At 49.5% G+C, this 22,043-nt stretch overlaps 1 protein-coding gene across 10 annotated transcripts in view; it reads left to right on the top strand.

Annotated features, from left to right (window-relative positions):
* LOC121023397 (tigger transposable element-derived protein 1-like) overlaps window positions 1–16,134 on the top strand; it is a 31,639-nt gene extending 15,505 nt beyond the window's left edge. For 2 of the 10 annotated variants that reach the window (XM_040465262.1, XM_040465255.1), the window contains exon 5: window positions 1,221–5,970. The gene's annotated coding sequence lies outside the window, so the exon portion shown is untranslated. Of the gene's footprint in view, window positions 1–1,220; window positions 5,971–6,349; window positions 6,496–14,955; window positions 15,155–15,648; window positions 15,820–15,978 lie in introns of those variants that run through there. The other 8 variants (XM_040465259.1, XM_040465252.1, XM_040465256.1 and 5 more) reach the window with 7 other exon arrangements.
* Window positions 16,135–22,043: the final 5,909 nt, after the last annotated feature.

Here is a 22,043-nt window from a genome sequence, read left to right as displayed (position 1 = left end):
GGGCCACACCCTGGCCCTCCCCACCCCTGACTGTCATTCCTGGAGCTTCCTGAGAGACTGCAAAACCTGAGAACTCCTACAGTTGCCCTGTCCACATGTACCCAAGCTGGGCTCAACAGACTTTCTGTGAGTCACTGACATGCTGGTAGCTCTTGGGAATAGCCAGGATGCTTCACTGTGAAACTCCAGTCACAAGTCAGTAGTGCAAAGCTCAACTGTCAGAGATGCTGTTCCTGAAAGAAACTGGTCGGCCTTGTTGTGGAAGGCTACTAGGGAAATGAGTTTCCCTACTGCCTCTAGGCCCCTTGCCTGATTCCACAGTAGCCTGTCTGGGTCATTTTACCATGCCCGTGTATAGTTGACCCTTAAATAGAATGGGCTTGAACTGCCTGAGTCCACTTATACATGGGTTTTATTTTATATATAGAGTATACTTCAGTAAATGTATTTTCTTTGTGTTTTTAATAACATTTTTTTCTAGCTTTATTGTAAGAATACAGTGTCTAATACATACACAAAATATGTGTTAATTGACTGCTTATGCTGTTGGTAAAACTTCCAGTCAACAGTAGTTAATTAGTGATCAAGTTTTTGGGGAGTCAGAAGTTATAAGTGGATTTTCAACTGCTTGGAGGGGGGTTGGTGCCCCAAACCTGTTTGTTGTTCAAAGGTTAGCTATTCCCTCTAGCAAAACAAAACAACAACAGAACAAAAACCATGCATTTTGATATCCTTAATTACGTTGTTCACGGTCTCTGCAAGCTCAGAGCCATGAAATGTGTTTATTCTAACAGGACAGGTTTTTGTTTTCCTGCTTGGATGCCTGGAAGCTCAGAGTTCAGTTTTATGTACAGTTGTTGTAAATTTTTGTACCCTGCTACAATGTGCTGAGTGCCCCCCCACCTCTCCCCCATTACTTTCTGATTTCTGTGTTTGGTCTGACATCAGTGTGTTATGTATTGTATCACACTGGATCCTTCAGGAGGTGGGTTGAAGTGGGTGATTTGGAACAGTGTGCCCATTGGGAGGCATTGTTGTAAAGTGGTAATGGTTTTTCAGAAGCTTGCTCCATTACTGAGGGTAAGTTAATTTAGTCTATGGGACCAGAGTTCATCCATTGCTCTGTGGCCAAATGAAAGAGATTTATCAATGGTCTTTAGCAGGTTTTATCCAAACTTGTCTGCACTCCCCACTAGTAAAATTTTCTTCCCATTTTACAGAGGGTCAGGGCCAGGGTGGCAGTGGCACTGAAATCAGCAGTCACAGGGTGGGAACATACTTATTCTTTAGCTGTGTCTGGAGAGAGTGATGCAGACAGAGCCTCCTCTACCATTTCTGGGCTGAAGATCTCTTTGAAGAGGCCACCCAGCACAAGCCAGTGCCCATGCACCAAGTGGGACCACAAGGCTATCAACCTGCAGGATAAGCTTGAGGTGTTGTGGCTCTTTGAAGCCAGAGAGAAGCTCAGCAGAATCAGGAATGCGCTGGGGCTCTCCACCTCCACCATGGCTACCATTCGTGACAACAAGGAGAAGATCCGAGCCAGTTCCCAGGTGGCCACACTGCAGGCGGCCACCAAATTGACGCACAGCTGCAGCCTGGTGATGGAGAATATGGAGTGGAAGCTAAGCGTGTGGATCAGTGACCAGAATGAGCTCAATGTGCCCATCAACATCATGCTTGTCCAGGAGAAGGCTTGCAGCCTGTTCGAGGACCTCAAGTGGGAGCAGGGCGCGGGTGCCCAATTGGAGACCTTCGGGGCAGTTGTGGGTGGTTCGCGTGTTTTAAGGCATGCCAAAGCCTGCATGCCTTGGGGTGGGTGGTGAGGCTGGGGGCTGCGAGGCCATGGGCACAACTGCTGCAGCTGTGTGCAGGTACCCTGCCCTGCTTCAGAGAGTGATCCAGGAGGGTGGCTACACACCATGGTAGGTGTTCAACGTGGATGAGACTGGGCTTTTCTGGAAGCGACTGCCTGACAGGACGTTCCTTTCCCTGGAGGAGAAATCAGCCCCTGGGTGCAAAGCTGCCTGAGATATCCTGACGCTGCTACTCAGTGGCAGTGCGGCTGGTGATCTCATTGAAGTTGCTGCTGGTGTATCCCTCAGAGAACTCTCACACCCTCAAGGGCTTCTCCAAGCCCAACCTGCCTGTGGTGTGGCGTTCATGCAAGAAAGCCTGGGTGACCATGAGCATCTTCCAGGAGTGGTTTGTGCACTTCTTCTGCCCAGTTGTGGAGAGGTTCTGTGCCCATCACTGCTTGTCTTGGACAGTGTCCCTGGCCATCCTGGGAACCTGGACAACCTCTCCGACCATGTGTGTGTGGAGTACTTGCCCAAGAACACGACGGCCCTCATCCAGCCCAAGAACCAGGGCATTGTTGCCACCTTCAAGGCCTGCTGCTTATGGAGGGTCTTCTGCCTGTTGGCGTTGAGGGTGGGAGGCAGGGACCAGCAGTCTGTGGTCTTTGACTTCTGGCAAGTATACAGCATCCTTGATGGTGTCTACAACATCTCTGAGTCCTGGGAGGAGGTCCCACCAGCGACGCTGAGTAGGGGGTGGAGAAAGCTGTGGCCTCAGTGCGTCAAGCGGGAGGCCAGCAGACTGCATGTGGAAACTCTACTACAGATCCAGCAGGACATCCTGGCACTGACACATGTTGCAGGTTTCAGAGAGGTGGCAGAGGCAGCTGTGGTTGAGTTGCTTTAGAGCCCTGGGGCAGACCTGTCCAACGAGGAACTGATTAGCAATTGGATGCTAATTGTCACCCTGTCCTGTTCTCTGAAATGATGCTGTGCCCCATCTGATTGGTTGGGGAGAGAGAGGAGAGACTGGTGGGTGAGCTAGAGAGGTAGAATACTCACCAGATCTCCAAGCCCCCAGCAAGGGGCATCCTCATGGCTGCAGGTGTCCCTTGGCCAGAACTGGATGCTAATTCTTCCTTTCTTCTTGTCTCCTCCCCTGGTCTCTCTGCCTTGCACTCCTCTCTTTACCGGTTTCCATTTGATACCTGCCATGCCCTTTTGACTTTCTTCTCCCTGTGGACACGGCTCATTCCAGACAGTGGTGGCATTTGGAGAAAAGGCCGTGGATCCCACAACGGAATGCTGGGGGCCACCCATTGCTCTGCAGAAGGTGACCTTTGGGGATGTGACCTGTTTGGGTAAGGATGCGGATTTTGGGGAGTGGGTTGGCCTTATTGCTGGACATACAGGCCCTCAGGTGAGTGGTCTGTCTCCAGCTATGGGTTCCTGCTGCAGAAGGTCTTTACTCGAGACTACCTTCTTTCCACAGGAGTCGGGAGATGGAGGGCTGCTCTAGAGGACTGGTTATTGTTTAAATTTGGCCTGAAGGTTTTGCTGTCAAGCCTAGATGCCCACACATCTCCCATCTGCCTCCTGCACACACCTGTGCACACCTGGCGGGCATATGTCCAGACTCCAGCTCATATTACATACATGAAATGAGTACTACCTGCTGGCTGGACCTATCACACCTGAGCAGGAAATTCTTCTATCCCAAAACTTGGGCCATCTTGGACACCCAGAGCTCTGGCTTCTCTTGGGAGTGGCTACTGTGGGTGTATCTTGAGATCCCAGGGTTGCCGGTCAGCTACTCCCATTTGGGTGTCTGCACCACTCAATGTAGAATCAGAGTCAGATGAACAACAACAACAACAACAACAACAACAACAACCAGAGTCAGATGAAAGATTGATTTTAAACACCATTTTTGGATATGTTAATCAGATAAGGGAAGAGTCACTTGCTGTTAGTTTGCCATGGGGTTTGGGGCATGTGGCCCATTTCCATTTAGGAGTCCAAGCCTGCTGGTCAGTGAGTGCCCAACTGCCCCGGCAGGGAGACCTGGCTGAGCGTTTTTGGTAAACTGTGCCTGCATTACTTTCCACCTGGTATTGCTCCCCACTGTTATCACAGCTCCCAACTGCATCCAGGGAGGATCTTGGGTGTGATGCCAAACAGTGTTATCATTGTTTTGACCTTTTGCTGTCTAAAAAGAGAGAAGATAATTCCATGTATTTCACAAGTGACAAGTACAGTGAGATCATTGAACAAGTGAAACATACCAAACTACAAAAGAGGAAGTCTACCCTCTTGCTCCGCTGCCTGAAGTGATTTGTTCTCTGCATTGGGAACGAGGAAATGCCAGTTATCCCCCTGTCAGAGGCAACATGAGCTTTTGCTACCGTATTAAAAACAAGAACATGTATGATGTGCTACATGAGGCCCATGTTAGCATTGGGCATGGAGGGAAGCCTAGGATGCTGGCAGAGCTAAAGAGATACAAGAATGTGACACGGGAAGCCATACTCCTATACTTGAAGCTATATGCAAATCCTGTCAGCAGGAGTTGCATCCACTGAAGAAAGGTATGTTGAAGACTGATGTTTGTGGAGACCAGGAGCCAGTGCCAGGTGGACCTTATTGACATGCAGTGGCAGGCCAACAGACAATTCAAATTCATCATGGTCTACCAGGGACACACAACCAAATTTGTCCAGTTGAGGCCTCTGACCAGCAGTAGTGGTGCGGATGTGGCCAGATGTCTGCCAGACATCTTCTGCATCTATGGGGCCCCTGCTGTTCTCCAGTCTGGGAATGGAAGATACTTTGCAAATGAGGTGAATGGTGTATTTAAAGGCACATGGAGTGGCTTAACAATTATGACCAGAAAGCACCATCTGAGCCAGAGCCCAGGCAGCCTAGAGAAGGGCCACCGACACATGGAGAGCATGCTTGTGCCTGGTTCACACAGAGGGGACCAGCACTTGGATTCTGGGGCTGCACTTTGTCTAAGTGATGAAGAACAGAATGTTTTTTGTTGTTTTGTTTTATTTTTCATTTTTAAAGATTTTATTTTAAGTAATGTGTATACCCAATGTGTGGCTCGGACCCACAACCCTGAGATCAAGAGTCGCATGTTCCACTGACTAAGCCACCAGGTGGCCCAAAGAACAGATTGTTTAACTGGAGCATCTGGAGCTCACCTTATGAGGTGATATTTGTTTGTGACATCAAAGTAGATCTATCAGTGTCCTCACTGTCCAGTGGAGCACTCGGCAGGCTGGAGACAGAAGAGGATCTGGAGGAGCTGCTGCAGAGTGTAAGAATAGATACTCAGAGGTCTGAGAATGAACACGGTGGCCTCACTGTCCCCTTGATGGAGGTGCCAAGAGTGGTGTATGCCCTCTGGGCTGTGGGGAAGCCCATGTACGTGAATCCTGCATGACACATGTGTACATGTCTGTGGCAAAGACTCTGGGTTTTGGGAATGTGGAGACTCAGGCGTTCAGGAGAGCCTTGTTGCTTCCCTCAAGACTTTGTCACTCCCATTTAAGAAAGTGAAGTTGGACTCTGTCAAAGCACTTTCTGGTCCTGGTATTGGCGACACTGGCAGAATTTCCGTCCTGGATTTAGACAGGGAAGGCTGAGCTCAGAAACATCCTGTGTGTGATCCTTTCCATCAAAGATGGGCAGTTTTATTGATTAGGCAACAAACTGGGAATGATTGGGCAGTTTTTCATGAGGAGACAGTTCACGATGTTTTCAGAGGCTTCGGTTTCCATCAAGGAGGTCTCACCTGAGGAATGGTCCCTGAGGGAACTCTCAAGGGTCCTGTCTGTCACTGGCAGGAAGGGACATAGGCAGTGCGTATGTAAAAGTCAAGTGTGGGACCAACAAATGTCCCTGCAGAGCCTCCCAGTTTCCTCTGTTCCTCCAAGTGTCATCTCAGTTTCTGCTGTAATTAATGACCAGATGCTGATGAAGTTCTCTGCAGCCCTCCTCTCTGTGAATCAGAAACTTCTGACATGAGGAACCTGGAACCTGAGCCTCTGCCTTTCTTTCCTTGCATTGTTGTACTGATCACCAAATGGGCTTTATCTGTGGTCAGGGGTTGGTTGACTTCAGCGTAAATGTGTTCAATAAAGAACTGTTTTTATTTGACTGTGTATATTAGGTTCTGTCTAGAGTTTGTTTCATCAGGACATATCTGTGGGTTAGAGCTAGGAGGGACAGGAGAAGAGTGGCCATAGCCAGTATCTGGGAGGAGACACATGGGTAATAGGACCAGGCAAGGGATGAATATGGTGTTGGGACAGGGAGGAGAGGCTCAACTCCTAGCTTCAGTGAGGAGGAGCCTGTCCCTGGAATGTGGCATCCAGCTAGAGATGGAGCATGGCTTTCCGGGAGGAGACTCAGATGGCTAGAGGTACAATGAATAGGGCAGGTGGCTCATGGAAAGGGTGAGCAGATCTTGGCTCCAGGGATCCCTGGACTTGGCTTTTGCTATGAGCTCCCACTCCCCCAGTCTCCTTTCTTCTTTCCTTCAGATATCCAGCCAGAAGAGAGAACTCTGTGGAACTTGTGAGCCTATAGGAAGGTAGTGTGGGCCTCGGAGGAGGGCCTGAAGATAGAGGAAGTTCCCATAAAGTCCATCAAAGTGAGGATGTCCATCTTCAGCCAGATCTGGAGGCAAGTGCGTAGGTGCCTGCCCAACCCTTCTTTCAGCTGCTCATGTTGGGCTCTTGGACCATGCCATGAATCAGCAGGCATCCTTGCCTAGAGGAATGCAGGGAAACATCAATGTTTGAGGGAGTGCAGGTATTCAGGAGGCATGGAAAGGCATCTACCACAGAAGGCTTCCTGCAAGAGGGTGAGTGAGGCAGTGAGAGTTGAAAATGTGTACAGGAGAAGACATTGTGAAGAGAGAAATTTCCCACATTCATTGCATTAGAAAAACTTCCTTCTGGTACCAACTATGTTCTTGAATAAAGAATGTTTTCTGATGAGGGACTTTCCCACATTTATTAGGATCTTTTTGAGCATGAATTATGTCATGTTTCAAGAGGAGAATGGTTCCCTGGCTAAAGGCTTTTCCATGTTTACTGCATATACATGGTTTCTTTCCATTTTGAGTTCTGCAGTGTCCAAAAAAAAAAAAAAAAAAAAAAGGGGGGGGGGGGGTGGTGGGGGCTGAGCAGGCACTTCATTTGTTGCCACATTTACTGTCTTCCCAAAATTTCTTCCCTGAGCTGGCTGGGCATCCCATGTCAGAAATCTCTTTCCTATAGGTATGGTAGTCTTATCTACACAGGAGTGACTCTGAATGCTGGCAGCCTTTCTGTCACTAATATCCAAGAGGTATTTGTCACTTGACCCAGATCTCTATCCTTGTTTGCCTTCTGCACCGCCGCCCCCCGCCCCCCCTCACCCTGACACTCTCAGGCCTCATTCACCTAGATATTTGGGAGATAGTTCTTGCTGAGTAAGGATGAGTTCTTACCCTAAGTGTCCTCTTTGTGAAGCCTCCAGTCTGGGAGATACAAACCATTAAAAAGTCTCTTGAGTACTGTGCTGGGAATTAATATGGCAATCATGAGATTGGGGTAATAAATCAGAACTTAATGCCTGCTGGTGTTCATTATTATGTTATTAAAATCCACACTTAGAATAGTTTATATTAGTTAAATGCTTTCTATGGGCTAGACACATTTTCTAGCACATAATGTGTAATTAATTCACACCACTACCTTCAGAGGTAGGTCACACCATTATCTCCCTCCTATAGATGATGACATTGATGTAATTGCCAAAGGTTATATCACTGATAAAGTACAAACAAAAGCAGACTGGCTGCACAGATGTTGCTTTAAAGTACTTCATTTCACAGAGAAAACCCAGAAATAACCCAAATGTCCGATGGTTGTAACATTCTATTTCTTTTTTTTTTTTTAATTTTTTTTCAACGTTTATTTATTTTTGGGACAGAGAGAGACCGAGCATGAACGGGGGAGGGGCAGAGAGAGAGGGAGACACAGAATCGGAAACAGGCTCCAGGCTCTGAGCCATCAGCCCAGAGCCTGACGCGGGGCTCGAACTCACGGACCGCGAGATCGTGACCTGGCTAAAGTCGGACGCTTAACCGACTGCGCCACCCAGGTGCCCCAACATTCTATTTCATAGAAATGTTGAAAATAATGTGGCCTAATTAGATGCCCACTTTTATGTTAGGTTAAAGTAACAGACCACAGACCACAGGGACGCTTGGGTGGCTCAGTTGGTAAAGCATCCGACTTTGGCTCATGATCTCGTGGTCTGTGGATTCATGCCCCGCATTGGGCTCTGTGCTGACAGCTCAGAGCCTGGAGCCTGCTTTGGATTCTGTGTCTCCCTCTCTCCCTGCCCCTCCCCTGCTCATGCTCTCTCTCTCTCTCAAATAAATATTAAAAAAATTAAAGTAGCAGACCACTTATATGTACTTATATGTACACTTTTGTTTTTATTTTTGTTTAAAGTTTATTTCGAGAGAGAGTGAGAGCAGGGGGAGGGGCAGAGAAGGATGGAGAGAGAGAATCCCAAGCAGGTACCACGCTGTCAGACCAGAGCCTGAAGCAGGGCTCGATGTCACGAACTGTGAAATCATGACCGAAGCTGAAATCAAGAGTCGGATGCTTAACCGACTGAGCCACCCAGATGCTCCTGTAGGTACACTTTTAAAAGTCCTTTATAAAAATGACAATAGCTCAACTTCTGGGGAAGATGGTGGAGTAGGAGGATTCTAAGCTCACCTCATCCCATGGATGCAACAGGTAACACCCACATCAGTGTAAATAACCCAGAAAATGATCCAAATACTGGCAGAACAGGCTCTCCACAGCTAAGTGTAGAGAAGAGGCCACACTGAAGAGGGTAAGAGGGGGGAGATGTGGTTGGGAGCCAAACTGACCTGTGAGACTATCTGCGGGAGGAAGGGACACTGTGGGCAGGCACAGAGAAGGGAGAGAAACTGACCTTCACAATAGGCACCCTAGGCTTGGGGAACCCACACAGGAGAGTTGAATTCCCATAACATTTGGCTTTGGAAACCAGAGGGTCCTAATTTCGTGAGTTCTTAGAATCAGTTGGGCTTAACATCTGAGACTTTAAAAAACAGTGGTTTTGGCTCTAGGAAAGGTGGAGGGTGAGAGGAAACTGAGTACTTGCCCTTAGCACAACAAACAGTTCCACTGAGATACAGCATAGAAACAGCAGTTTGAAAAATGCCTAGTTTATTAGGGAGGGAGGTTTGCTTACCAATCACAGAGATATGCTGGAGGGGCCGAGATCTTTGGGAGACTTCAACAACAAAAGAACTGTCAAGCACCATTTCCTTCCCCTGCCCCCCAGCCTAGATACACGGACACCTGAGGGAACCAGCATAGCATGAACCCTCTCCACCTAGCTTGTCAACAGTGTGCCCTATCCCCTATGCTCTTCTGTGGATCCACCCCCTCTATCTCAGCCTAGGCAGTTTTCCCGGATAGCTGCAGGTCCCCTCCCACAACAGCACTGTGTGGACTTTGCTGGCACTGTGCACCCCACCTCCATGCAGACCTGTCCCCTCCAGCCTGATGGCAGGAATTTTCAAAATTGTCTCCAGCAGACAGGCATAGACCTTGCTAACACTGTGCACCCCACCCCCATGTTCTACTGTGGACCTGCCCTCATCAGGAGTCCATTCAAAGCAGTGCCACAAGCCTGGCAGTGTGCAAATGGCCCCGACAGGAGCCAGCACCACTCCAAAGTGACTTCTGAACTGGGGAGAGGGGAAGATAACCACACAGACTAGTCAGATTGCAGCCCCAGCAGTGGGCTGGGGGCAGACATCCGACCTGACAGTAGGCAATGTCCCCTTCTCAGGGAACAGGACAGCATGCCCTGCAGTTTTGTGCTACTGCAGCTCTAGCAAGTGCCTGGTCTGACTCAAGCCTAGCCTAAGGTGGCTCCAGACTGGCTCACTAACAACACAGAGACCAAACCCTGCCCACAACAGGCAAAGGGAGCCCTTGCAGATGACCAGACCGAAGGAAAAAGTGGCTCAGCCACAACAGTAGGACACATGCAACACATAGATACCCCTGAAGCACCAGGTTCTGGTGAACAGGGATAATTGCACTGCAGGGCCCCACAGGACCTCTTCTTCATAAGGCCAATACTTTTAAGAGCAGGGCACATGCCTAACTTTCCTAACACATAGAAACAGACACAGAGAGTTAGTAAAAATGAGGGGACAGAGGAATATGTCTCAAATAAAAGAACAGGACAAAATCCCAGCAGGAGAGCTAGGTGAAATGGAGATAAGTAATATGCCCAATAGAGAAATTAAAGCAATGCTCATAAAGATGGACGCCTGGGTGGCTCAGTTGGTTGAGCGTCCGACTTTGGCTCAGGTCATGATCTTGCAGTTTGTGGGTTTGAGCCCTGCATCAGGCTCTGTGGTGATAGCTCAGAGCCAGGAGCCTACTTCGGATTCTGTGTCTCCCTCTCTCTCACTGTCCCTCCCCTGCTCACGCTGTCTCTCTCTCTCTCTCTCTCTCAAAAATAAACATTAACAAAAAAAAAGGAATGGCCATAAAGATACTGGACTGGAGAAGAGAGTAGAGGACCTCAATGAGACCCTCAACAAAGAGATAGAAAAAAAGAACCAATCAGAGATGAAGAGCTCAATAACTGAAATTAAAAGTATACTAGAGGGAATAATAGTAGACTAGAGGAAGCAGAAGAATGGATCAGCAACCTGGAGGGCAGAGTAGTGGAAAGTAATCAAGCTGAACAGGAGAGAGAAAAAAGAATAATGAAGAATGAAAATGGATTAAGGGAACTCAGTGACACGATCAAGCATCATAACATTCACATTATAGGGATCCCAGAAGAAGAGATAAAAGAGGGCAGAAAATATATTTGAAGAAATAATAGATGAAAACTTCCTGAATCTGGGGAAGGAAACAGAAATCCAGATCCAAGACATACAGAGGGCCTCCAACAAAATCAACCCAAGGAGGTCCACACCAAAACACATAGTATTAAAATGGCAAAAAATGATAAAGAGAGAATCTAAAGGCAGCAAGAGAAAAGAAAACAGTTATCTGCAAGGGAAATCAATAAGGCTATCAGCTGATTTTTCAGCAGAAACTTTGCAGGCCAGAAGGGAGTGGCATGATGTATTCAAGATGCTGAAGAACCCCCGTCCCCCGCCCCCCGCCCCCCCACTACCCTGCAACCAAGAGTACTCTATCCAGCAAGGTTATCGGTTAAGTGTCTGACTTCTCGCCATTCCCGAGTTCAAGGCTTACGTCAGGCTCTGTGCTGACAGTTCAGAGCCTGGAGCCTGCTTCAGATTCTGTGTCTTCCTTTCTCTCTGCCTCTCCTCTGCTCATTCTCTCTCAAATATGAATAAATTTGAAAATTAAAAAAAAATGTAATCAATATGCCAAAGTGGCACATTTGGGGTGACCTACCCTTGGCCCCTATACCATCCTGTGACACTCCCACATCCTAAATAACTTTATTTTAGAGGATTATGATTTACTCTTTTGGATGTAAAAATGCTTGGGTTTTGACAAATGCATAGTGGCAGGTATAAATCACTCAAATACCATGGAATACTTCAAACCCCTACCACTTGATCCTTTTATCATCTCTAGTTTTGCCTTTGCTAGAATCCCCTATGAATGGGATCACATAGTATGTAGCCTTTTCAGACAGGAGTCTTTCACTTAGAAGGATACAGGTAAGGTTCATCCATGTCTTTGTATGGGGTGATGGTTCATTTACTTTTATTGCTGAATAGACTAACAGGAGAAAAACAAACAGAAGTTAACTTGCATATGTCCTGTATATGGCAGATGCCCAGGAAAACGGAGTAACTCCCTGATGTGGCCCAGTCTTCACCTTAAATGCTATCTTCAGCTAAAGACCAAAACATTTTGGGTGGTGGGAAGGCCAGTTTAGTGTTGTTATCAGGCAAGCATAGTAAGTGAGGGTATGGTTGTTATGAGGATTTAAGTGTGTGTCTTCTCTTTTGGTAAGAGTTTCTTGAGATTTAGTCGTTCTTCTGTTCTAAAAGGGCGACACCCTTATTGTAGCAGGATTCTCACAGGGAGTCATGACACCGAGGCTTTTCTTTCCAGGAAGCACTTTATTCCTGCTGGCACCGTTCAGTTGGGTTTGTACCGGAAGAACTGAGCTCCGAACACCACGTGGCCCCCTGCACCCCACCCACCTGCATGCATCCACCCCCATGCATGCATCTACCTGGCCCCCTGCATGTACCCACCTGCACCCTGCATGCACCCACCTGCCCCTCTACACACACCCACCTGCCCCCTGCCCCACTGCACGCACTCATCTGCCTTCACTCCACCTGCATGTACCCACTCACCCACCTGCCCCCCTGAGCACATCTACCCCTCTTCCTGTACATCTGCACACAGATATTTGCCCCCCTGCCCCCCTGCACAGTTGTGTGCTCAGTACCACCCAGCATACACCCACCTGCCCCACTGCCTCCCTTCACACATTCACCAGCCCCTGTGCCTGCACCCACCTGCCAAAATACATGCACCCACCTGACCCCCAGCCCTTCTACATGCACCCGCGTGTCCCCTGCATGTATCCATTCACCCCGATGCCCCCTTCCTGTACCCATCGTCCCCCCTGCACCCACTCACCCACCTTCACTCCCTCCGCATGCACCCACCTGCCCTCTTACATGCACCCAACCACTTTCACCTCCCTGTGCACACCCACATGGTCCCCACATGCACCCACCTACCTTTCTCATGCACAGCCCTACCCCACTGCCCCTCTCTCCACACCCACATGTCCCTGCATGCACCTCTGCCCCCCTGAACCCACCCATCTGTTGCCCCACATGCTCCCTCCCACTCCCTGCATGCACCCACCTGCCCCTGCCTCCTTGAACACATCCACTGGCCCCCCTGCACGTACTCACTTTTCCCCTTCATGCACACACCTGCCCCCCTGCGTGCACCCATCCATCTTCAGTTCCCCTGCATGCAGCCGGGGGCCTCTGTCTAACATCTTCCTAACATAAGCCAGGATGTATTTTCAGCTCCTGGGATATAGTCTCTGAGATGTTGGTCTCTTGTCTTCCTGGTGTCATCACTGAAATGAATTACTTTCTTGTGTCATTTCCACTCACATCTCTGCCTTTGGATTCTGTCGGCATCAAGTGCCCCCACCTGGTCTGTTGGTGACCCTGGATTGGAGATCTTGCACCCCCTTGCCCCTGTCACAGGACACTGCAAGTTGCAAGGAAGAGATGAGGCCGAGCCCTCCTGGGGAGACCCGGTGCACTGGCAGGGAAGGACCCCGGGGCACCACCTCCCAGGAAGGAAGAATGGGTGTCTAGGCCTACAGCAGGTGCAGCTGAGCCACTGACACCCTGAGAGGCTGCACGACAAGACTGGAGCCAGGGAAGCTCTAATCCAACTTGGAACATGAAGAGGAGAGTTTCCCTCAGGATCTTTCTGGATTCAGATCCTCCATTGCTGGAGGTTTACCTCAGAAGAAAGCCCAAGAATGGAACTTCTGATTTGTTGTCCTGTAATGCCCTCCCTGGAGGGAAGGTCTGCATGAGTGACAAGATGGTTCTTCCACGCGGCTGTGGGCGGCTGTGGGACCTCCAAGCAGGTGCTGCTCTGCCCTCAGCGGTGTCCCTGCTCTGCTCCTGTCCTCCCTTCTCCTGGTGTCTGTGAAACAAGCAGAGAAATGGAAGAGCCGGTGAAACTTGGAAGAAGCCGTGTCCCTTTATGTGCTTGGGACCGTCAGACCTGATGCTCACGGGATTGCTACTGTGAGTGTGGACAGAGGAAACACCTATGGACACTAAAAGGCTGTTGGCATGAATCATTACAAACAGTCACAGAATCTGCAGTTTCAGGGCCTCGATCAGGTTAGGGTTAGCCCTCCTGAGACACACCAACATGTCTAACGGCCCCTCTGCCCATAAAGGTTCACGGTGGCTGGGAAGTCATCGCTTCCACCCGACGGACGGTGACAGTACCTCTTGAACCCGCCTGCTCAGAGCAACACAGGTGGCAGGGACCCGTTTCCAGCCTGGCCTTCCTACCCCACACAGCACCTGCTCTCCAGCATCTTCCCTGTTTCTGAGCCTCTCATCTCTTTCTGTCTGCCTTCCATCCCCTGTCCCTAACTTCCTGCCAAGTATTCCTATAAGCCAGCAGTTCAGCTCGGGGGTGGTGGTGGGGGAAGTGGGTGGCCAGGAGAGCCTCACCACACTCAATGAATTTCAGGACATTCTGGCTATTTCCTCCCAGGCCAAAAGACTGCCCAGCTCCCTGGAAGCATCCTGGCTCTTTACTGGCAATGAGGGCACTGTTGAAATCATCATTATTTTCAAATAACAAGTATTGACGAGGATGTGGAAAAGAAGGAACCCTCCTGGTGGGAATGCAAACTGGTGTAGTCACTGTGGAGAACAGCATGAAGAGTCCTCAAAAAGTTAAAAATAGAACCACCTGATGGTCCATAAATCCCCTCCTGGGGATTTACCCGAAGGAAAGGAAATCACTGTCTGGAAGAGATCTCCTCACCCCCACATTCATGGCAGCATTGTTCACAATGGCCCGTCATGGAAACAGGTTAAGTGTCCATCCAGTGAGTGATGCATATATGAAGGAATATTGCTCAGCTGTAAAAAAGAACAGGAAGATCTGGAGGACGTTAGGCTGAGTGAAATAAGCCAGACACACAAGGAAAAGGCTGCGTGGTCTCACTTACACGTGGAATCTGAAGAACAGGCAGAAGTTGAGTCTTACGTGTGTGGAGCCCCAGGCACCCCACTCAGGCCTGCCGGGGCCCAGGGAAATCAGCAGGGACCCACTTACCAAGCACAGAATTGTGCAAAACAATACATGCTGTAGCTTCCATGTGGGCATTTCTGTGTTTTGGATGCAGTGGTAGGTGACCCCAGCAAAGTCTAGTTCCGTGGTTCAACCTCAGCTGCCCTTGGCAGCACACATCCCTGTGGCTCTCTCGCCAGCCTTGCCCTCCCCAGAAAGCTTCTAGATGTTGAGAGGGTGTCCTGAGGGTGGAGGGCCAGGCAATGGATCTGCTCCCTTTGCTCCAACAGGGCCCTGGACCCCCTACAGCCCGAGATGATTCTCTTTGCAGTGGCCCAGCAGCCCTCTGAGATGCAACGCAACATCCCTGGTCAGCAGGGGCAGCCACCATACTCCTCAGTGATCCAGCCCAGGGCCCATCAGTGCTTGTGGCCAAGACTTGGGCTGCAGAGGCTGGAATGTGGCGTCTGAACAACCTGCTGTGCACAGGTCAGGTCCTGTCTCTGTTTCTCTCTCTCAGTCTCTGTCTCTGTCTCTATCCCCCATGTGGTCTCTCTGCTGGGTACCCTCACAGTCCAGCTTGTCACATGGACACTACTTGAGCAGGTGTCCCAAGAGAAGCAGGTACAGCTGCACGGCCCCTTCAGTGGGAGCCTCAGGAGTCCCATGGGCCACAGAGCCCACCTGGGGAACTGTGGGAGCCCAGGGAGAGATCGACTGTCCAAAGCCCAACCCCCGACCACCCCAGGACATAGCTGCCTGGCCAGATCCCCTCCTGCCTGCAGGTGGCCTCCACAATCCTCAGGGTCGGTGGACAGTTTCCCACCTTTCTTCCATCTGGATGTGACACCCTCCAGGTCCCTTGTCTTCCATGAGTGTGCTGTTAGGTGGGTGGGGTGGTTCTAGATATGGCTTCTAATTTCAAGCAAGGTCTATGTTCAGATCTCCTAAATAAGTTCAAATCTCGATTCTGTTTGGATTAGAGAAGGAAGAACATGAAAATGTGAGCAATGAAGCCAAAAATAACCCATCACTTAAATCCTGCTTCTCACACTTTGTCTTGGAAACAAAAGTGATCCAAGGAATTCATGCCCAGTCTCCACCCAACAGAACCTTGCTGAGGCATCGATGGCCTTGCAGATCCTCTCCAGCAGGTAAGATGAGGCCAGGTGGATGCAGGCAGGGCCAGCTGCAAGGACAGCTTCTCCGGGAGCTCCCTAAAGTGGGGATCAGCCCGCACATGGGACTTCCAGCTAATCTGGATCAGAACCCTGTGCCCATGTGTCTGGGGACTCATCTCCACCTATCTGCAGGGCCTTCCAGGCTGGTGTGGTTCCTCCACCAGAAATGTGAAATCTTCTGTCACCATATACATTTGGGAAATGCCAGGAGCATCTCCTCGGGATTCAGCCCCAAAATGGATGGGCATGTACACTGGGCAGGACCCAGCAGTGGAAGCTGAGTGCCAATGTGAGTGTAAGTGATTGGGCCACCTGGCAAGCATCTGGCAGCTTCCCCTGGAGGGAAGCACTCACCTGGCCTATTAACCGGGACAAATGAAAATACATGCCCCCCACCCCTGCTAAAGCCACCTGCCTCTGTTTGGACAATCACCTGTCTGGACAAGGAGGCCAGCACGTCCTGCATGTTGGTGGCGGGGGGGGGGGAACTCAAGCCCCAGGGTGTCAAGGACACAGCGCTGGCTGCCATCTACCTCTGCCCACCGGAAATGCTCCGGGGAGGGGCCTCTAACCAGACTTGATAGACAGAACATATAGACTGCATACTTTTGTGTGGGACTCTTGACACTCAGAACCATGTCTCAGAGATTCATCTGTTTCCTGGTGTGGACCCTTCATTTTCTGTGGCTGAGTGGTGTTCTACCATGTGAACACTCCGGGATTCCTTTGTCCGCTTGGATGGTTCTTAATTTGAGGTTACAATAAAGCTGCTCTGAGCATTCTTGCACACACCTTTTGGTGAACATCTGCCCTCAGTTTTGCTGGGTAAACAGAAGAGAGACTGGCAGGTTAGAGGGCATGTGCCTATCTGCCTCGAATGGTGCTGCTGAACCGATTTCCAAAGCAGCTGTACCATTTCTTGCCCCCACCAGCTGCTTCACATCCTCGCCAGCATGGGGTATTGTCAATTCCAGAATTCTAGTGGGTGAGTGGCTTAAAAGTACGTTTATTACAGTGTTAATTACACTAGAGCATTGGGGGCAGTTCCTAATTTGGCACTCCTATTTCCCCTTCCATAATGTAGTAACCTTGTAGCTGGGCTCGTGGTCACTCAGGTAGCGACTGCACGTCCCAGCTTCCCTTGCAGCTGCAAGTGGCCCCGTGACTAAGTTCTGGTCAGTGGTATGTGACAGAGCTGATGCGTGCCACTTCCTGTCCCACTGAATCTGTGAGCATGTCCTTCCTCCCCGCAGATGCCACGCTGCCCACGGTCTGCCTGTCCACCTCTGGCAATGTTATGTTAGAAGTAAAGAGACATCCACTTTCATTAAGCCACTGCATTTCAGGTCTCTTTATTATGGCAGCAAATCATGGCCCCAAAGGATGCACTGTGATTGGACATTCACCTGTGGCTCTAACACAGCGACACCTCTGCTGGTTCTGCCTGCTCAGCACCATCCTTCCACCAAGGTGTTGTTCCCACCCAGCCCCGAGGTTCTGTGAGGTGATGGACACACCCTTCCCAGGCACAGGTAGGTGGCCCAGGTCTGAGTGGTCATGGCTCCCCATCCTGTTCAGGGTTATAAGTTCACGGGTTGGACATGAGACCCAACTGTAGTCCTCCCATTAGACTCTCAGTAGGGTGAGAGAGAGTATTTGTAATTATTGTGCATTGCGGCGGGAGAGGGAAACCAACCCCAAGCAGAACCAGAGGCAATCAGAGAGAGGGGAGGAGGAAGCTCGACAATGGTGTCTCAGCCCCTGGGTCTAGCTGTACCTGCAGCACCTTTAGATGTAAGTGATCCATGATTGTGAGCTGAATTTCCGTCACTTGCAACCAAGAGTCCCATCTCTTTCCCCAATAATAAAATAAACATGTTTGGGAGTGATTTTATACAAGCATTGTGCTAAGAGTGTATATAAAGTCTGGAGATACCCCTTAAAATGTTAATTCATTTTTGTTAATGTTTATTATTAATTTTGAGAGAGAGCATACGTAGGGAAGAGGGGCAGAGGGAGGGAGAGAATCCCAAGCAGGCTCTATGCTCAGTGGAGAGCCTGATTTGGGGCTTTTTCCCACGACTCTGGGATCATGACCTGAGCTGAGATCCTGAGTTAGACGCTTAACCGACTGAGCCACCCAGGCACCCATAAAATAGTAATTCTTAATCTGGAGAGAGTTTGGAGGCTCTATCCAGATAGAATCGATGGGGTTTTGAACTGTGCAGGTCTGCTTAGACGTTGATTTTTTAAGTTTTTTTGGTATGGATTAAAAAAAAAAATCATACCATACAGTCCTGTAAATATGTTTTCTCTTCCTTATGATTTCCTCAATGACATTTTCCTTTCTCTGACTTACTTTATTGTAAGAATTCAGCATATGATGCATACAACATGCAAAATACGTACTAATCGACTGTTGATGTGACCAGTAAGGCTTCTGCTAAAAAGTAGCTATTAGCGGTTAGGTTTGGGGGAAGTCATAAGTTATTCATGGGTTTTTGACTGCCCTAACCCTCGTATTGTTTAAGAACATATTAATATTGGTACATATAACAGATCATCATTTTTGGAAGGAATAAAATTAAAGGAGAAACAATAGTTAGCAGAAAACCCCCAAACCCCGTCAAACCAGCGAGTGAAATGCACAGCTGACATGCAATCTCACCAGATGTTGACATGAGACAGATGGTTACTGCTCTTGTGTCTTTTGTGTAAGTTTTGACAGAGGTACATACCTGTGAGACCACCTCCACAATCCAGGACATTTCCTTCACCCCCAGAGTCTCCTCATGTCCATTCAAAGTAACCCCCTCACCCCATGCCAGACAAGTTCACATCTGCTTTCCCTCCCTGTCCACCAGCTTTCCCTGTTCTTGACTTTGGGGTCGTGGGACGGGACAGTCACTTTCTGCAGGACATCTGAACTTCACTGTGATGCGAGGGGACGCACATCAGCGATTTGCTCATGTCCATGTGGTCTCTCATATGCACGGTCCTACCTCTTGTTTATTCATTTACTAGTGGATGGACACTGGGTGGTTTCCATGTTTGTGATGGTTGTAAATCAATGCCTTTAACTGTGAATAGTACAAGTTTAGAAAAAACAGATGCTTATTTTTTTCTGAAAAAAGTAAATTATGCTCATACCACACATAGAAATTAAAATAAAGGATAAAGAAGCAATATTTCTTCAGAGTCCCACTACTCAGTTGTAACCACCAGACTATTTTGCTGTGTTTCTTCCCCAACTGTGTCATGTGCATGTATGTATGTATGTGTGTACATAAAATTGTGAAAATTGGGAAAGTACAACTGTAATTTTGGTTCTTGTCTTTTATAATGAACACGGTTGTCTTAGTGTGGGTTTTCCGGGGAAGCATAACGTATAACATTTATTACAAGGAATTGGCTCACAAAGTTATGGAGGCTGGGAGCCCCCTGACCTGCAGCCTGCCCACTGCAGACCCGGGAGCTGGTGATGTGTGTGTGTGTGTGTGTGTGTGTGTGTGTGTGTGTAGGGTGTGTGTGTGGTGTGAGTGTGGTGTGAAAGTGGACTTGTGTGTGTGTAGTGTGTGTACCTTTGTGTGTTTGGTGTGTGTGTGTGTGTGTGTGTGTGTATACCTGTGTGTGTACTATAAGGAATTGGCTCACAACATTATAGAGGCTGGGAGCCCCCTAATGTGCAGCCTGCCTGCTGCAGAGCTGGTGGTGGGGGTCAGAGCCTGAGCCAGGAGGCCCGAGAGCGCAAGCACAGCAGGTGCACATTCTGGTCCGGGGGCAGAGAACACCGGGTCCCACTCAGCAGCCAGGCGGAGAGGGGTTTACTACCCTTTCTGCTGTATTCAGGCCTCAGTGCACTGGACGAGGCCCACCCTCACTAGGGAGGGCAGATTCAGGTGTGAATCTCACCCAGAAGCACCTCACAGATGCACCTAGAATGCTGTTTGGCACACAGAGAGATTGATTTCAGGACAAATCATTTACACAGATAACCATGTGGAAGCTATTCCATTGATAATCTGCCTTCTCAAAGACAGGGATTTTGTTTGCAAACTTCAGACCCAGAAAATTGACTCTTCTGCCAACATGAGACAATTATCTGTCCTTCCTGAAGCAGAGTGCTGTTTCTCTAGAGCCCTGCCTAGCTGTGTGCCTGTGCTGGATGCCACGTGCACAGTGAAGCTAGAAGCCCCCAGAGGAGACCGCCAGGAGCCTCGTGTGGATGCACAGGAACAGAGACAGGGCAGTGTGGCACTGTGTCCAGAAGGGGCCGGTGGGGCCCTGACCAGAGAAGCCTCCAGGCCTTCCTCCCCTCTGCTGTGGTGCAGGGGGAAGAGCTCACAGGCTCGCTGGGAAGTGCTCTTGCAGAGCATGGGACGAGGGCTTGCAGCATGAGAGAAGGAAGCTGCTTCTGAAAGCCTCAGTCTCCTCCCTGTGCCTTCACAGTGGGAGACTGAGCATTCACACAGCATTGTGCCCACTGGGAAGAAACATCACCACATAGACCCCCTTCCACTTCTGCACAGGTAACACACACTCTCTCTTGTTTCACTGCTTCTCAAGGGTGTCTAGGCCCCTGGAAAATCTCTCAGGACTGCATTGTGGGATCACCTTGCGAAGCTCAGAGTCCTCAGGCAGTGGCACCTGCCCTTCCACGCATGTCGTGCTGCCTGTGATGCTTGCGCCCTGCAGGCTGCCCACATCCAGGAAGTTTGAGGATTTTGCCCAGACCAGGTCGGGGAGAGGAGCCGCACCACCATGACATTTGGCCTGGGCCCTGGAGACCCCCACCCCCACCTCACCATCTGCATGTTCTGTGGGATGTTGGTGTAGGGGGCATCTTGGCCCAGGGTGACACACCCCAGGACAGTAGAGAGCAGGGTCTGGCTTAGGCTGGGGCCTGACCCTGAGTGCAGGCAGTGCAGAGCCTTGCCCAAGGGGCTGCATGAACCCCTCAATCTTCTCCTCATGGGGATAGGAGATATCTATTTGTTACCCCTGTCTGCCCTTAGTGAGTAGTGAGTCCAAGATCAAGATGCCTACAAATCAGGTGTCTGTGAGAGCATGTTTCCTGGTTCACAGACAGCACCTCTTTGTCATGTCCTCACTTGGTGGAGGGGTGAGCGAGCTTTGTGGGGTCTCTTTTGTAAAGGCCCCACTCCCATCCATAGAGGCTCCATCCTCCTGACCTAAGCACCTCCCACAGGCTCCTCTCCTAACCCCATCATCTTGGGTGTTGGGATTCTAACATGAGTTTGAGGGGCATACGAACATTCAGACCATAGAGGTATGGTATCTCCAGTCTCATTTCCAGCTGTCTCACGAAGGGGTCTCCACCTTCCATAGACACTGCTTTTGGAAGTCCCAGATGAACCTGTCCTCTGTTCCCTGCAGTCATGTCTTCAAAGCCACAACCTTTCTTGTTGGGGGTAAAGCTGCTGCACTGGCATATATTTCAGGTACAATGTAGGCCAGGTGTTCATCTGAGCACTCAGGGCTGTGCAGGTATGCTGTGACCAGGAACCCTTGTCCCCATGCCTGTCTGATGGAGCCAGTGTATGCCATTTGCTCCGAGCCCTTCCAGATGTGGGGCTTCTGCTCATACTTGAGCTCTGGTCCCCACAAACAGGAAAGGCTAATGTGACAGAGAGAGACTGGACATGTGACAGTTTACAACCCTGGTATCAGGTAATGTGCTCCTTCTGTTTCATCCCCTCTGCTTCTCACTGTGCCATTCAAATTTATTTAAGGAATTTTGTGATTCCAGAATACTAATTTGGTTGATGAGCCTGTGTCTTCCATGACCTCTGGGGTAGCTTGTCTGGCAATGCACTTGGAGGAGACGAAGCGGTGTCTTCAACACCTCCTTCAGCTACGGCTCCTCCCAGTGCTCCAGAGGTTGAAGGAGACTTGCTGCCTGCCTTCAAGGGACCGTGCAATTATGGAGGTAACTGGAAGCAGCAAACTAACCCTGCGTTCTTCTCATTCTGTGAGTCAGACACAAGATCTGGGATGGCCCAGAAACAACTGTTCCTCAGGGTCATCAATCACAGGAGATTAAATGGCACCTGGCATGTAGGGCTGTAGCCTCTGTAACATAAACATTCTGGGTAACAAGAGTTAGGCACAGCCAGTTGCTCACATATGTGCATGTGACCACATGACATGTGTGTGGATAACTCAGACACTTTGAG

The sequence above is a fragment of the Herpailurus yagouaroundi genome, unplaced genomic scaffold (genome assembly GCF_014898765.1).
Source record: "Herpailurus yagouaroundi ecotype Mexico unplaced genomic scaffold, PumYag 557, whole genome shotgun sequence".
In the NCBI taxonomy this organism is placed as follows: domain Eukaryota; kingdom Metazoa; phylum Chordata; class Mammalia; order Carnivora; family Felidae; genus Herpailurus; species Herpailurus yagouaroundi.
Note: the sequence above shows the minus strand (reverse complement) of the source record. Positions and strands in the feature narration are given on the sequence as shown.